The sequence below is a fragment of the Echinops telfairi genome, unplaced genomic scaffold, assembly GCF_000313985.2.
Source record: "Echinops telfairi isolate 266 unplaced genomic scaffold, ASM31398v2 ScPeMD7_7469;HRSCAF=8507_1, whole genome shotgun sequence".
Taxonomy (NCBI): domain Eukaryota; kingdom Metazoa; phylum Chordata; class Mammalia; order Afrosoricida; family Tenrecidae; genus Echinops; species Echinops telfairi.
Window position 1 is genome coordinate 57,255,281 of NW_022111373.1, and position 16,027 is coordinate 57,271,307.

A 16,027-nucleotide genomic window follows, 5' to 3' on the forward strand; every position below is an offset into this window, starting at 1 on the left:
CGAATAGCACCTTAACTGTGGCATTATTATGGGGGGATATTGAAGGGAATGACTTTACTTAGGAGGATGTGAGTGGGACACATCACCTACCTACGAACATGAAGGTCCCCTCCATGGGAGCCCTGGCCTCCCAGACTCCTTAACGCATGGCTGTTGAGTTTATCTGCATTTACTCGCTCCCTGGTTGTTTCCCACAGTTGTCTTTACTGTAATTTATTCACCACAATTTTCTGCCATCTTAAATTGTAATGTCTAACAACCTCCACCCCAAGGGATTTTTCATGTGAATCTAATATAGTCAAGACTTTCTACCCTATCGCAGATGGTTGCTACCTGCGAATCAAGCCAACTTGACGGCAGTGAGTTTGGTTTGTTTTTGTTTTTATTTTTCAGTATGCTCAAGAAGGGGAACTAATCATTGCCTGCCATAGTCTTCTGTTAATTTCTACATCAGCGTTTTGTGTTGTTGGTCTTGCAAAATTCTATCATATGATCTTCCACTTTGTTTCTATACTTGAGGCTCTATTTTCCAACTACTTACTGTTCCTTCCTCCTTGTTTCCCACTTTTGCATTCCAATTGCCAGTAATTACCAATGAAGCTTTATGGTGTGTTTAACCAATTTCAGACTGTTGGTGAAATTTTAATGTCTCCATTACTAGCTTTTTTCCATCAAAAACTTTTGAATAAAAGTTTCATTGACTGGATTTCCTTTTATGTGGATAGAGATTATCCTTTCACAGACAGCGTTGGACTTCAGGAGAGATCTTTTTGACTCTGCACACAATGCCATTCCATTTGAATTTGTCATTTCGAGCAGAGTAAACCATACAGCTGCCTGATGTGCTATGGTCAATACCAGTCCATTTCAGTTCACTAACGCCTAGGATATTAATCTGTTCCATATCATGTTTGATGACTTTCAATTTCCTTAGATAGATATTTGGTACTTTCCATGTTCCAGTTATTAATAAATGTTTGCATCTGTCTCTTATTTTGATTCTGCCCCATCAGCAAAGGAAGGCTATGAAGGTTTTATTCCCAAAGGCTTTACTCCATCCATGTCATTATGGTGATGCTATTATGATGTCTTCTGACCCGAGGGGCTCACCTTCTGCCCCTGTCTCTGACAATGTTCTGCCTCCATTCAACCGTTTCTCAGTATCTGACAATGAACTCTTGCTATCCATAAGACCTTCAGCGGCGAATTTTCTGATGTGGATAGCCAATTCCTTCTTCATAGTCTGTTCTTATTCTAGAAACGGCTGAAACCTGTGTACTTTGGGTGACTCTGCTCATATCTGAAATATCGGTGACATTGCTTGCAGCATCACAGCCATAAGCCACCACCATATGACAAACGTACAGACAAATATCAGAATTCCAGTGAAATAAATGTATTTTTAAATCATCGCTCCTACAGTGTAAATGTTTCAAAACTAAAACACTAATTATTAAAAATATTATGTATATTTATTAGTTGCCATTGAGATGACTAGTTCTTGGTGATCTTATGTATAATGAAAACATTGCCTAATCAGTCTTCCATCATCTCCTGCCTGATGGCATGTTTGAGTCTCCTGTTGCAGCTGTTGTGTCAAACTTTCTCCTTAAGGGTTTTCCTCATTTTCTCTCTCTCTCTTTTTTTTTGTCTTAAAGGAAATATTTTTCATATCTTTACTTTTTAAAAACAGTCTTATTGGCATTTCATCCACATATTATACAACTCAATAGTTCAACCCTGTCAAGAGAAGTTGTGCAATATTTACCACAATCAATTTTAGGATCGTTTCTTTTTTCCTGTACTCATTCATGAAATTACAAAAAAAATTGGCCAAAATTATATATATATTGTAAATTCACCAATCCGACAACTTCTACATGTATAATTCAGTGTCATTGACTATACTCTTTGTGCTGTAGAACCATTATTGTAATCCCTCTCTAAATTGTCCCACCATCATTAAAATGAACTCAATGTCCCCTAAGCAAAAACTCTTCCTCCTCCACCCATGGTAACCATAGGTCAAGTTTAGTTTCTTTCTTTTTTTAGTTTTCTTGATATAATATCCACATACCATACACTTCCATGGTTAAATCGCTTCTAAATGGAGTTATGTATACATCATTATACTTAGCTTTAATGCTCTGACCCCCTCATTGCTCTCCAATTCCTGTCCCCTTCCCCTTCTCCCTCCTCCCCCTTCATTCCTGATAAACCACTGGATCAGCTATTGTCTCAGAGTATTCCTCGTTTTCATAGGCCTTCTATTTACCAAACATGAGGATCTTTTTGAGCAATTTGTCTTTCCTGGTATGTCCAAAATAAAGTAAGATAAAATTTTAGCTACTTTTTCTTGAGAGCTTATTTTGTGCCAGGAACATGTATTAACACATTTAACCCTTAAGAAGTCTGAAAGGTGAAGTTCATCATCTTAAATTTATAGCTAAACAAACAAGGATTCTATGGACATTATTATGAATTTCCTCAAAATCCCATGACAGTAAGCAGAGATCCAAGGATTGAAGGTCTATTTTAAAACAACTTAAAAATCCTAAGACATGTAAAAGTTATATTTTGCTTTGTTTATATGTCTTTTCATGGATCTGGCCTTTGAATCATTAACTCGGACAATATTACTGGGAAGTTAATAACAAGAATTTTTGTGATGTTATTTTTTTATCAATGAGGGAAGCATAGCACAAAGGAATTAAATGATTTATTATTCGGACTCACAAATTTTATTTCTAAGATGAGGTTTTAACACCCAATGGTCCAGCCCAGGCATGAAGACAACCCTCTGGGAGCAAATAGGAGATTAGTTATACTGCAATGTATTGCAGTCACTTAAATTTGAATTTGCTAAATGCTTCCAAACCATATTCTGCCTATTGTCTTTTTTTAATTAGAATTTTTAAATAGGAACATTTGAAGGCGTACGGCAGCCAAAGCAGAACATATGCTTTACTACTTGAAACGTGACTGTTTTGTTTTGGCTATCGTATGATAGTGCATGGTTAACTATACACTTTATTAATAATTTCAGAATGAATTTCTTTCTCCACACTGCTCCCATGACACCTCGTGCCAATCTCTATTTTACCTCTTACTAGCTGACAGTTCAAGCCTCGAGCTGCACTATTGAACTACTCTCTGGGCAAGATATTGCATGATGAAGGGAGCATGCGAAGATGGCAAGAATACACAGTCACTGTACCAGAAACAGTCAGCGTTCTGTATACATATGAATAAGGAAAACCAAAGACGAGTTGATGTGTTAGAATTGTGGTTGGAGTAAAGTACCATGGGCTGCCAAAAGGACAAACAAATCAGTCTTGGAAGAAGTGCTCCCTTAGTGCTCCTTAGAGGCAGGATGTGTGACCCACTTTGGACATGCTGCCGGGAGAAAGCAGTCTCTGGCGAAGGACGTCATGTTTGGTAAAGTAGAGGGGCCACAAAAAAGAGGAAGGCCCACGATGAGATGGATTGACGCTGTGACTGCAACAGTGGGCTCAAGCACAGCAGCAACTGTGGGCATGGGGCAGGCCTGGAAAGTGCCCCTTTCTGTTGCGCACAGCATTGCTATGAGCTGTATCTAACTGCAAGGCACCTAACAACAAGTAGTACTATGATCATACGCTCACACATCCGACTTTCCCATCTCAGTATGAGTTTGGAAGCACTGGGATCCTATTTACTCACTTTTCTATTGCCTAATACAGTACCTGATTCATAGCAGGTATTTCAGTGAAAATACATGTATATTTGGATATATGCATCAATGACTAAGTGAGACTTAACTGTAAATTAATTTTTGAGGGTGGATCTGGGTCAATTGTTATTTTTCTTTCATTCAAGTATTTCACACGTTTTTCATGGACATGTTATATACCAAGTACAAGTTAATAAGGCAATGTTAAAGAAAAGTTCTCCGTCTTAGAAAGATTAAGATATATCATGGAAAGGAGGATCCTAACGAACCAAATAAGTAAACAAATCACTTTGAAAAGTAAAAAGTGCAATGGAGAGAATAAACAAGAGTCCTGTGAGTAGAGTTCTTGCACTGTAAGTGAACGGACTCCCTTGCTTGGACACATTGAATAAATATCTATGGATGATAGGGATTCTCCAGTATAATAATCAGAGGGAAAGGGTGTGACGTAGTCAGAAAATAGGGAAAAGGCCAGTGGTTCAGGGGTGGCAGTGGTGAATGAGAATGTGACAGGTAAAATAAGAGGAGCCAGAGGGTGTAGCACAATGTGGACCTTGCTAAAATGTTCTGATTACTTGAAAGGTTTTAAAAAGTTGAGTAAGGAGTGCTGGTGGTAGAGGGGGCAGCTAATCATAAGGTCAGCAGTTTGAAACTGCTCTGTGGGAGAAAGTTGAGGCTTTCTGCTCCCGTAAATATTGACAGGCTCAGCAACTCCAAAGGGCAGTTCTACTTCGCCCTATAGGGTCTCTGTGAGTCAGAATTGACTTGCTGGCAGTGAGTTTGAAGCAGACTCAAATGATCTGGTTTAGGCTTTTATTGTAGCTCTTAGGCTGTTGTGTGGAGAGCTGATTACTAGTACAAACTGGATAATAGGGAAAATGGAAGGAGAGTGGGGTGGCCTTCTGGCTCGTCCAGATGAGACATGACAATGACTAGCACTAGGGGAGGGCAACAAGGGGGTGAAAGGTAGATCTTTGACTTAGAGTAGATGGGACTTCCTGGAAGAGTGGATGTAAAATGTGGAGAACAGAGAAATCCTTTCTCATTGTTCTGTTAGCTGAGGCTGCTGCACTAGGCCGGGGTCTTTAGAGAAGCAAACCAGTGACACTTGTATGTATGTGTCTATCAAAAGAGAAATGGCTGGAAGCAGGTAAGCCCACTCTGGTTCAAGTCTGTAGGTCAGGTGTCAGCTGGACTCCTCTCCTGAGTCCCCTCCTGTAGGAGCTGATGAACAGGAACAAGAAACCGGTGAGATGCAGAACCAAATGGACCCAAGGTCAGCCCTCTGCTGACAGCTCCGGAGAGGATAGGCAGGCAACCCAATAGGAGATCAACTAACCAGATGCACGATCATCCAGCTCTATGGAAAGGAAAGGGGCAAGAGACAGCTGGGTTCTGCTCAGGGTCTCTTTTATACAAAAAGTTCACACATGCAAGGAGATGTCATCAGGCTGTGACTGGATTGATCAATTGGGCTCCACCTGGGCCTTCACCCAGGTACATCCAATTGACAGAACCATCGCAGCTAATATAACAGAGGTTACACAAACAGGTGACTTTAATGAACATAAATTTATTTTATCAGAGTATGAGACTAGAAGTCCTAATTCAGGGTGTCAAATCTAGGGAAAAGCTTTCTCTGTCTGCTCTGGAGTCTGTATCTTTTTTAACTTCTTTTCATGGTCACCCTGCATGTGGCTTAGAATCCATCATCCCCTGTCTGCGCTTACTTAATCTTCCCTTTTTATGTCCAAAGACATTGGCTCCAGACACACCCTGTGTGCTAAGACTGTTTCCTTAACATAACAAACAATGGCCAAGCAAACAAAGGAGCTTATAACCAGAGATACAGGAGTTAGGATTTACAACACATATTTTTTGGAGGATACAATTCCTCTTCTCAATTCTTATTTTCATCTCTACCCTTGGGAATGCCAGATAGGTGCTGTGGCAGCAAAAATTTTATGAGTTAGATTAATAAAACAGATGAGGCATAATGATGGTAGTATTCACTATTTTTCAGTTTTAAAAGCGAAACGGAGAAACTGATCCTGGCTGAGTCAATTGCTATCTTTTAAAGTTTAGGTTTAAAATCCATTTTATGATTCAGATTCTAGGTGCATAAAAGCAAGGCAAACTTGTATTTAGAGTTTTCTAGAAGTTAGTTCACAAGTGACTGATGTGATCTGGAGTATTAGAGTAGCAATTGAATTTTATAAACCTTTGCATTCCTTGTCAATGTCAATTACATGCTACAAATACAATTTCCTAACTCACTGCAATCATTTGTGGCTTTGTAACTACATTGAGAGGTAGATGTTTCAAACCTTATTCTTAGAAAAGCGAACTGCAGCCTTCTATTCTTTTCGAATCGATGCAGGAATACAGAAACAGAGATCCATTTCACCCAATTTATTTTCCTTTTTTATTAATTAGGATTAATTACTTCACTTTATTTTCCTTGTATAAAAACACTACATAGTAGTCACAGGTGGATCCTCGGTCAGTGATTAGAAAGACATTGTAAACACGGCCTCTCTTCAGAAGTAGTGGATGCAGGCCTTGGAAATGGCATTGAAGGAGTTGTGCTGTCAGGGACTGTGTTAGTCTGGGTAGACTAGGCAAACAAATCCACAGGAACTCATATGTATAAGAGAGAGTTTTATATAAAGGGTAAGTGTACCTTAAGAAAGCATCCCAACCTAGTGCTACCCAAGTCCCTAAGTCCAACATTGGCCCATATGTCCGACACCAATCCACAAATTCCTCCTCCATCTCATAAAACACACACTATGACACTGACTGTAGAAGGAAAGCCAAATCAGTGAGTGTATAGGCAGCATCTGAGTGCTGGCAGGGGGTCTCCATATGGCTGCTCCAGCACCCAGGGCTGCATCGGGGTAGGTCCATGTGGCTTCTCCTTGGGGATGTCTTGCAGGGAGTGAGCCTTGCCAGGTGAAGCAGGGAACTGGCTAAGGTAGCTGCACCCTGGTCACACCATCCGAGAGCAAGAGAGCCGAGAACTAGAAAGGCAAGGCTCACTAAGCCATTATCTCTCCACCCTTCAATTACTCCTACAGGTGCTTATCGGCCAGTTTGGCACAATAAACCTTAACTATCTCACGGACCATGGAGTTGGTTCCAGCCAATGAGACACTCTGCACAACACAACAGAACACTGCCCACTGCCTGGTCCTGCCCAGTCCTCACAATTGTTCCTGTGCTTGAACCCATTATTGCAGCCACCATGTCCATCCATCTCATTGAGGGCCTTCCTCTATTTTCTGCTCCTCTAATTTACCAAGCATGACATTTTCCAGGGACCGGTTTCTCCTAACAATGTGTCCAAAGTATGAAAGATGTAGTCTCCTATTCTTGCCTCTTAAGGAGTATTGTGGACACACTTCTTCCAAGAGGCTTCTCAGGTAGCTCTGGCAAAATTGCCCAGGATGTTGTAAGATACAAAAGAGACTCCAAATCTCAAATATAACTTAAGGATAACATTTATTAAGTTGTAGTCAGAAAAAGACACATTTTCCAGATGAGGGAGACCGTCAAGATGTGGTCATAATGGCATCCAAGGTTTGCAGAGTTTCGGAGATTTAAAAGGGACAATGGAAAGCAAAGGGAGCATTCCAAAAAGCAAGATCAATGGCAGATCAATATATCAAAATTATAGATGGGACACAAAAAGGGGAAACAGGACCACGATTAGAACACATATATTGTATTAGAAGAGTTTACAAGATTGGTCCAAGGACTTTTGAACAAGGCAGTTGGGGTATGACTCATGACTATGGTACCTCAGCATGATGATCCCCAACTAGGACAAACCCCTAGCAAGATGCGACTCACTGGGCTAGGTAAAGGGTAACTCACTTTCTAATGTACTCTGCTGGAGGGCAAGACTGTTCATATTCCTGGTGAATGGTTGTAAGGATGTTTAATTCAGGAGGGGACTCTGCTAATGGAGTTGAAGACTTTACTGATGTCTGTAGCCTTCAGCAAACCTAGTGCTCAGAGTTGAAGCTCCAATACATGTGGCAATGCAGCCCTGGTTGAGGCGTTGCTGCTATTGGGGTCTACACAATTCTGATTCAATATGACAGAGCAGAACTTCCTCATATGGTTTCCTAGACTGTAATCTCCGTGGGAGCAGCTCTTCGGGTCTTTTCTTCTTCATAGTGGCTAGGGAGTGACAACTACCTACTTTGTGGGGAGCCATCAAGCACTTAACCTTGCACTACAAAAGTGGCTTGGCTAAAGGTTGGCAGTCATCAGTAACAACCCACACCAGCAGCTTCTCCAATACCTGGACCAAGACCATAGTAGTATTTCTATGGGTGGGGATGAGACATATCATTATAATGCCTTATCAACAACGCATCTTCAATGAACAGTGGGCTTTCCACTTTTATTCCCCTAATAGCCTCACTATAAAGCAGCAGTTCTCAACCTGTGGGTCACGACCCCTTTGCGATCCAACTGCCCTTTCCCAGGGGTCGCCCAAGTCATAATAGTAGCAGAATTACAGTTATGAAGTAGCAACAAAATTAATTTTATGGTTGGGGGGTCACCACAACATGAGGAACTGTTTAAAGGGTCACAGCATTAGGAAGGCTGAGAACCCCTGCACAGAGGAATGGTAGAGTGCTTGACCGGAATGATACCACAGAGGATGCCAAAGGCCACTTCCTCAGAATACTGAATGCCTAGCCCAGCCTGGTCACTGTCACCTCTGATGGCAAAAAATGCTTTGAATTTAGTCTCCTGGCCAGCGCACATTTATTTTTTACAGAAGCACATTTTTCAAAACTTTGTTTTTGAGGGAATACCCAGTTTAGGGTACAAAAAACCCCCAAATTTCAAATATAGTTTTAAAATTGTTTTATTGGCATACATTTCACATATCATAAAATTTAATAGTTCCATCATGTTAAGAAGACTTGTGCAATCATCACCACAATCAATATCAGAGCATTGTCTTTTGGTATTTTCTTTTCTTTCTTTATTTTAATTAAATACTTTTGTTGGGGGCTCTTACATCTCTTATCACAATAATCCATTATGTCAAGCACATTTGTACATATGTTGCCATCATCATTTGCAAAGCATCTTCTTTCTACTTGAGCCCTTGATATTAGCTCCTCATTTCCCCCCTCCCTCTCCCACCTGCCCTCCCTAATGAATCTTTGATAAGTTATAGATTATTATTTTCATATCTTACATCATCCTCTGTCACCCTTCATCCACTTTTCTGTTGTTTGGGCCCCTGGGAGGAGGGTATATGTTGATCCCTGTGATCAATTCCCTCTTCCTCCCCTCACCTTCTCCCCATCCTCCTGGTATCTCTACTCTCATTGTTGACCCTGAGGGGTTTATATATCCTGGATTCCCTGTGTTGTGGGCTCTTATCTGTAGCAGTATGCATGCTGTGGTCTAATCTGATTTGTAAGGTAGAATTGAGGTTATGATGGGGGGAGAGGGAGGAAGCATTTAGGGACTAGAGGATAGTTGTGTGTTTCATTGGTGCTATACTGCACCCTGATTGGGTCATCTCTTCCTTGTGACTCTTCTGTGAAGGGATGTCCAATTGTCTACAGATGGGTTTTGGGTCTCCACTCCATCCCCTCACATTGTCTTCTTATACTCATTGTTGTTAACTGCCCATCTCCCTCCATCCTCTCCTGTCATTCCCCAAGGCAATTATCAATTCAGCTACCATCTTTAAAGATCTATTTATCCTGGATTTCATAAAGAGTAAATCACACAAAACACAAATAAACAGTAAGGAAGCGAGCAAAAAAGAAAACAATAATAATGACTAAGCAAATATTGAAAAACCTCAATCAAAAAGAAAGCAGAGAAATATTAAAAACTGAAACTACCTTAAAATGGGTCAAAATGGAGATCAAATGATAAGGTACTACATTTTAATCTAACTACATTAGTCATGATCAGCTTTACAATGATCTGTGTCTGGTAGCAAGACACATTCCTGGACGATGGTCAGAGGGATTCAGGAGAGGCTTAATTCATGTGGGGCCTCTGCGAATAGATTTTGGGCACACCACAATTTAAACTCTGATACCATTCATTCCCACCTCCAGATTAGGACTTTATTATTTACAATCCTTGGATCACACAGGCTGCTGTGCTTCTTCCATGTGAACTTACTTGATGCTTCACTCAGATGTAGGCTTATTTTTATACAAGTCTTTAAGACCCCAAATGCTATTCTTTCTGATAACTGAGCACCATCTGGTTTCTTTAACACACTTTAATAGAGCCTCCATATCTTCAATGATCTCTTCATGGAGATGAGCATCCAGCAGGGCCATGTTATAAGAAGCAATCGTTCTTAGATTGAACCTAGAATTAAGTATGAGCCCAAATCCATTCATATAGCTATTTTTAAGGAGAACATTTATTAAGTCTTACACAGGACAAAGAAAAGACAAAGACACACAATATGCAGATGAGGAGACCATAGCAGGAAGTCATAACAGTGTCTGAGGGTTTGCTTCGATTCAGAGATTTCAAAAAGATATGGGAGGGCAAAGGAAACTATCACCAAAGCATGGTTGATGGCAGATCAAGACATCATGGTTATAGGTGGGACTCCAGAAGCAGGGATGAGACCATAATTGGGACACATACTTTGTGCTAGATAGAACTTACAAAACTGGTCCATGGCAAAGAGAGGAAGGATGGATGGTTTGGCATAGTGGTTGCAATAAAGGGCTGGGGCATAGGAACACTTGTGAGGATGGGGCAGGACTGGGTAGTGTTTCTTGCTGTTCTGGGTCTGATCCGACTCAATGGCACCTTAACAACAATGACCAAACCTGCCTGAGCGCAAGACTTCACACTCCTGGTTAACGGTCAAAAATAATTCAATGGAGCCTTAATTCAAGTGGGGACTCTGTGAGTGCATTTAGAGCTTTGTTATCCACAGCCTTCTGCACACTGGATGCTCAGGATTTAAACTGTGATGCAAACACCTAGAGAGACTTAATATTTATGTATTTGACTAGGGAATCCAGCTTGGTGATGAGGAGCCATGGCTTGGCCTTGGCCCTGACTTTGCCTCCATCAGCCCTGTACCTTGATCCTGGTGTAGTAGGCCACTGCCAGATCTCAATAGAAGTCTCCAAGCCTCTCATTCCAAGACCTATGAGGACTCCTAGTATCTCTGGACCCTTTCATCATCTACCATTTACTGTTTTCTTGCTCAGGAAGCTAGTAACCAACACCCCCCCACCCACACACACACACATACACACCACCAGCACCACCAGCATCAACAACAAATATTCAGTTTTTAATAAATGGCAATATAGGAAAAAAACAAAATTTAAGTATTAACCCTTTATTATTAACATTATTATTTTGGTTGTTTTTTTGTTTGTTTTCTGTCTAAGCACCAATATTTAAACTCTATTACACTTGGATCAAGAATCTACTTATGAAGTGTACATTGATGCTCTGTGCTAAAGAAGGTTGAGCACAGTAAAACAAGCTGTTTGAACTACAAATATATAGACTAAACTGATATAGATACTTTGGAAATACCAATTTTGCTTCATAATACAAACAGATGTGCTTGAGAGGCAACTGAAGCCGAGTCGGATCTTACAGAATCCCCGAGCACAAGTTATACAGTTGGGTCTTGTGATCCTCTAACTGGTAACAATGGCATTTTCTTTACATACCCACATTTGAAACAGAATCCCTCAGCTCCAGCTCTATCTAAATATATGTCTCTGAAACATAGTGTGTCTTTCTTATCAGATATGGCAAATGTTCCAGAGTAAGTTGCAGACTGATCCATAGGCCTGATAACTACTGCTGTTTGCTTGTGAAAAATAGGCTCGTTCTTGGGGTGAGCTGAGGGACAACTTGCTCCTGTGGCTGTCTGGTTTATAGAGTGTGTTAGTCCAGGTAAACTAGAAAAACAAATCCAGGGAGATACTCATATGTATATAAAGAAGTGCTTTATATCAAAGAGTAATTGTATATTAAGAAAACATCCCAGCCCAGTCCAGATCAATTCCATAAGTTCAATATTAGCCCATAAGTCCATGTGTCTGATAATACTCCACAAATTCTTCGACAGATTCACACAGCACATACAATGATGTCAAATGCAGGATGATCACAGGCCAGTGGGCAGAAAATCTTATGGATCCAGTGGTAGTGGAAGAATCTCACCGCTGGCGGGCGATCTCCAGGTGGCTCCTCCAGCTGCAGGGAACTAGCGTAGCTCCATGTGTCTGCAGGAAGACAAAGAGTATGTCTTTCCCACCTCTAGCAAGCTATTTATCTCTGTAGTGCCTCCAAATGAGATCATCAAGAGTCTCAAGGTGGCACCAGATTATGTAACTGCCACATAGGGGTAGGTATAAGACTAGGTGGGTCTCATTAACACCGTTGGTGGGAGACACTTAATTTTTAAATTTAATATCCACCTACTTTTTTATTCCTAACATTTTTGACATTTTATTTATGTACAATTCATGTAAGATACAATTCAATGGTCTGAATATATTAAAAAGAGGAGCTGATACCAAGGACTCAAGTAGAAAGAAATTGTTTTGGAAATATAGAGTGTACTTAATACTATTGAATGATGGATTGTTATAATATTTGCAAGAGCCTTGATTGATTAAAAAAAAAGGTTTCAAATCCCATCATTGGACCAATCTGGATTACGATGCTTTTAGCAATATAAAAACCTCTTTTTCCAATTTCCATGTTTAACAATTGTGAGTGTATTAACTATTGAAATTATGACTAAATATTTGGTTTACATTCATAAAAGTCACCATAATAAATAACCATCCATTAAATATTTAGTATTTACTAAAAAAAAAAAAAAAATTGGAAATAGAAATACCCCATGACCCAGCAAGGAGAAAAAAAAAAGAAGTGCTGTGTGATCACCACTACAATCAATTTTAGAAAATTTTTGTCATTTTTGCTCTGTAGGGACTCCATTTCCTCCAGCCAACCCTGCCACCGCCCTCAGAGTCACTGTCTCCACACTCACCCCTGTTCTTAATCACCATCTCATTATCTGACATGTTCCATTTATGATAAGAGTAAAAAACCCAACAATTGTGTGCACTAACGATATACATCTGTCAGCGATGCATGTTGAGGTGAGAAGCAAGAGTGAGTCTGGCTGTGCTGGTCATTTGTCACCTTGGCTGAGCCCTTATTCCCAGTGGCTTGGCACTTACGGATTAGTGAAATTTGGCGATTCTGAAATGATGTAATTTTTACATATATGTAACACTGTATTCATCCTCTGTGCATAATACTGATTTCCAGGTAGCAACCTGGTTTCCTGATCTAACCATGTTTATGCACAGAAACAGGTGTAGTAAGAATCTAAGAGGATTTGCTAAGATTAAAAGGTACAGTAGAGAGAAATGAACACCGACATTGAAGAAGAGAAACTAGAGAATGGGACCCTGCAGGAGCTTTGCTTTACTATTATTATTATTATTTGTTTCTTTTGACAAGCAACTTGGACTCTTTGGCAGGAAATTCTCTTTTTTGCTTTTCTGGGTTTGGGAGCTACCCCTCTCTCTCTTCTGTTTACAAGGAAAGTTGCCATTGCAGATGCTGTGAGTGCTGCTTTTCATTTTCCACCAGTGGATGTTTAAGGATTCTAAAATAAACAGGTTTCAGCTCACTGCCGGGTGAGATTCCTTACAGCTGGGAGGAGCTCAGGGGACTGTTCGAGGAGCTCTGGTTAATATCGCCATGATTTATGCTTGTGGTAGAAATTATACTAATATTTACACGAAGGGCAAGGTTTGAGGGCAATGGCAAGGCCCGATTGAAGTGGGAATTCGCACAGTCAATGCCCACTAATGAAAACAGCTCCAGTTCAGTGCCCTTTCTAAAAGTATCATGAGGTCCTTCACATGGTATATTATTTTCACATTTTTACTCTTAAGTTGATAACTTTTTTCATGGCCATTCAATGCCTACACTGACTATTTACAAAAACAATCAAGCAAGATAACACTAAGCAACATAAGAACTGCTAAAGAATAACTATTGACTTTTATTTTTGAGGCGTTACCAATTACAAACAAAAAAGTTGTGATTCTATTGATTTATCTTATATGAAACAAACAACAAACACAATGACCTGTAAGTTATCTTTAGTTTGCTAAGTAACATTGTAGAATTTCATTATTTGCCACTCCTTACTTTTGAATGAGTGCCTCTCTTGTGGAGAAATGGATTCAGCCCCCAAACCACACAGAAACTATATTGTTGCCATTGTTAGGGACCATCTTGTCGGTTTCAGTCCAGAGTGACCTTATGTACAACAGAACAACACACTGCTCGGCTCTGTGCCATTGTCACAATTCCGATGCCCTTCTACATTACCCAGCTTAATGTCTTCTCCAGGGACTCATTACTCCTGAAAACAGCTCTCCCAAGTATGTGAGACACAGTCTCGCCATCCTTGTCTCTGAGCACTCTGATTGTACTTTTTCCAAGATAGATCTGTTTGTTCTCTTGGCATTTGTTCTCCGTGGTACTTTTAAGATTCTTCTCCAGCACCACAATTGAAATGCATCAGTTCTTCTTCAGTCTTGCTTATTCAATATCCAACTTTCACATGCATAGGAGGCAATGGGAAGTAATATGGCTTGGCTCAGGCGCACCTTAGTCTTCAAAGTAACATCCTCAAATGTCCACACTTTAAGAGGTCATGTGCTGCAGATTTACCCAATGCAACACATCTTTTCATCTTAGCTACTGCTTCCATGAGCATTGATTGTGGATCAAAGCAAAAAAAAAAAGTCCTCAACAACTTCCGTCTCCTCTCCGTTTATCATGATGTTGTCCATTGGTCCAGTTGTGAGGATCTGGGTCTTCTTTACATTGAGTTACAATCCACAGTGAAGGCTGTGCTCCGTGCTTTTCATCAGCAAGCACTTCAAGTCCTCCTCACCTTCAGCAAGCACCATTGTGTCATCTGTTTCTAATTAGTAAGATTAGTGAACACAATTGTGATTAGTAAGCCTTCCTCCAACCCTGATGTCCCATTCTTCTTCATATAATCCAGCTTCTCTGATGATTTGCTCAGTATACAAATTGAATAACTATGGTGAGAGAATACAATCTTCCTAATTTTAAACCATACAGCATGCCTTTGTTCTGTTCAAACAACTGCCTCTTGATTGATATGCAGGTTCAGAATGAGTACAATGAGGTGTTCTGGAATTTCCATTCTTCTGAAAGTTTTTCATAGTTTATGACCCATACAATGTAATGCCTTGACATAACCAATAAAACACAAATAAACATCTTTCTGGTAATCTCTGCGGTCAGTCTAGATCCATCTGGCCTCAGCAATGTCTTCTAAATCTGGCCTGAACTTTTGGCAGCTTTCTGTCAATATACTACAACTATTGTTGGATGATCTAAAGCAAAATTGTACTTGCAAGTGGTATCTATAACATTGTGCTATGGTTCGAGCACTCTGTTTGGTCGCCTTTTCAATGTGTCCAAATATGGATTTCTTCCAGGCCAAATAGCTGTCTTCCAATTTGCTGATATAGACAGGTAAGTGTCTGCAGTGCTTCCTCAGTTTGTTGAAACATTTCAATCAGTATTCCATCAATTCGTGAAGTCTTATTTTTGGCTAATGTTTTCTGTGCGTGAACTTCTTCCTTCAGCACCATTGGTTCTTGTTAATACGTTACCTCTGGAAATGTTGATAAGTTCTTTTTTGTACAGTGACTGTGTTCTTTGTATCTTCTTTTGCTTCTTGCTGCATCATCTAGGAATAGTTACTATAGGATATTTCAATATTGCAATTAAGGCTTGAATTTTTTCTTGAGTTCTTTCAGTTTAAAGTATTCTGGATGTGCCCTTCCCTTATGGTTGGCAACTCTAGGTCCTTGCACATTTCTTGATAATATTTCACTTTCACTTCTCAAGCTACCCTTTGAATTGTTCTGGCCAGCTCCTTGAATTCATCCCTTGTCCCCCATTTGCCTTAGCTACTCTGTGATGAAGAGCAAGTTTCGGAGACTCTTCTGACATCCACTTTGAGCTTGTCTTCTTTCCTGTCTTTGTAATGACCGCTTGCTTTCTCCATGAATGGTGGTAGGGCTGCCCGTCGACAGCTCATCAGTCATCAGTACTCAAGGCGTCAAGTCTGTTCTTGACATGTTCTCAACATTCAAGGTCATACTTTGATTCCAGTGGACTTGCTTTAACCTTCTTCAGCTTCAACCTGAACTTACTTATTAGCAATTTGTGGTCTGTTCCACCGTC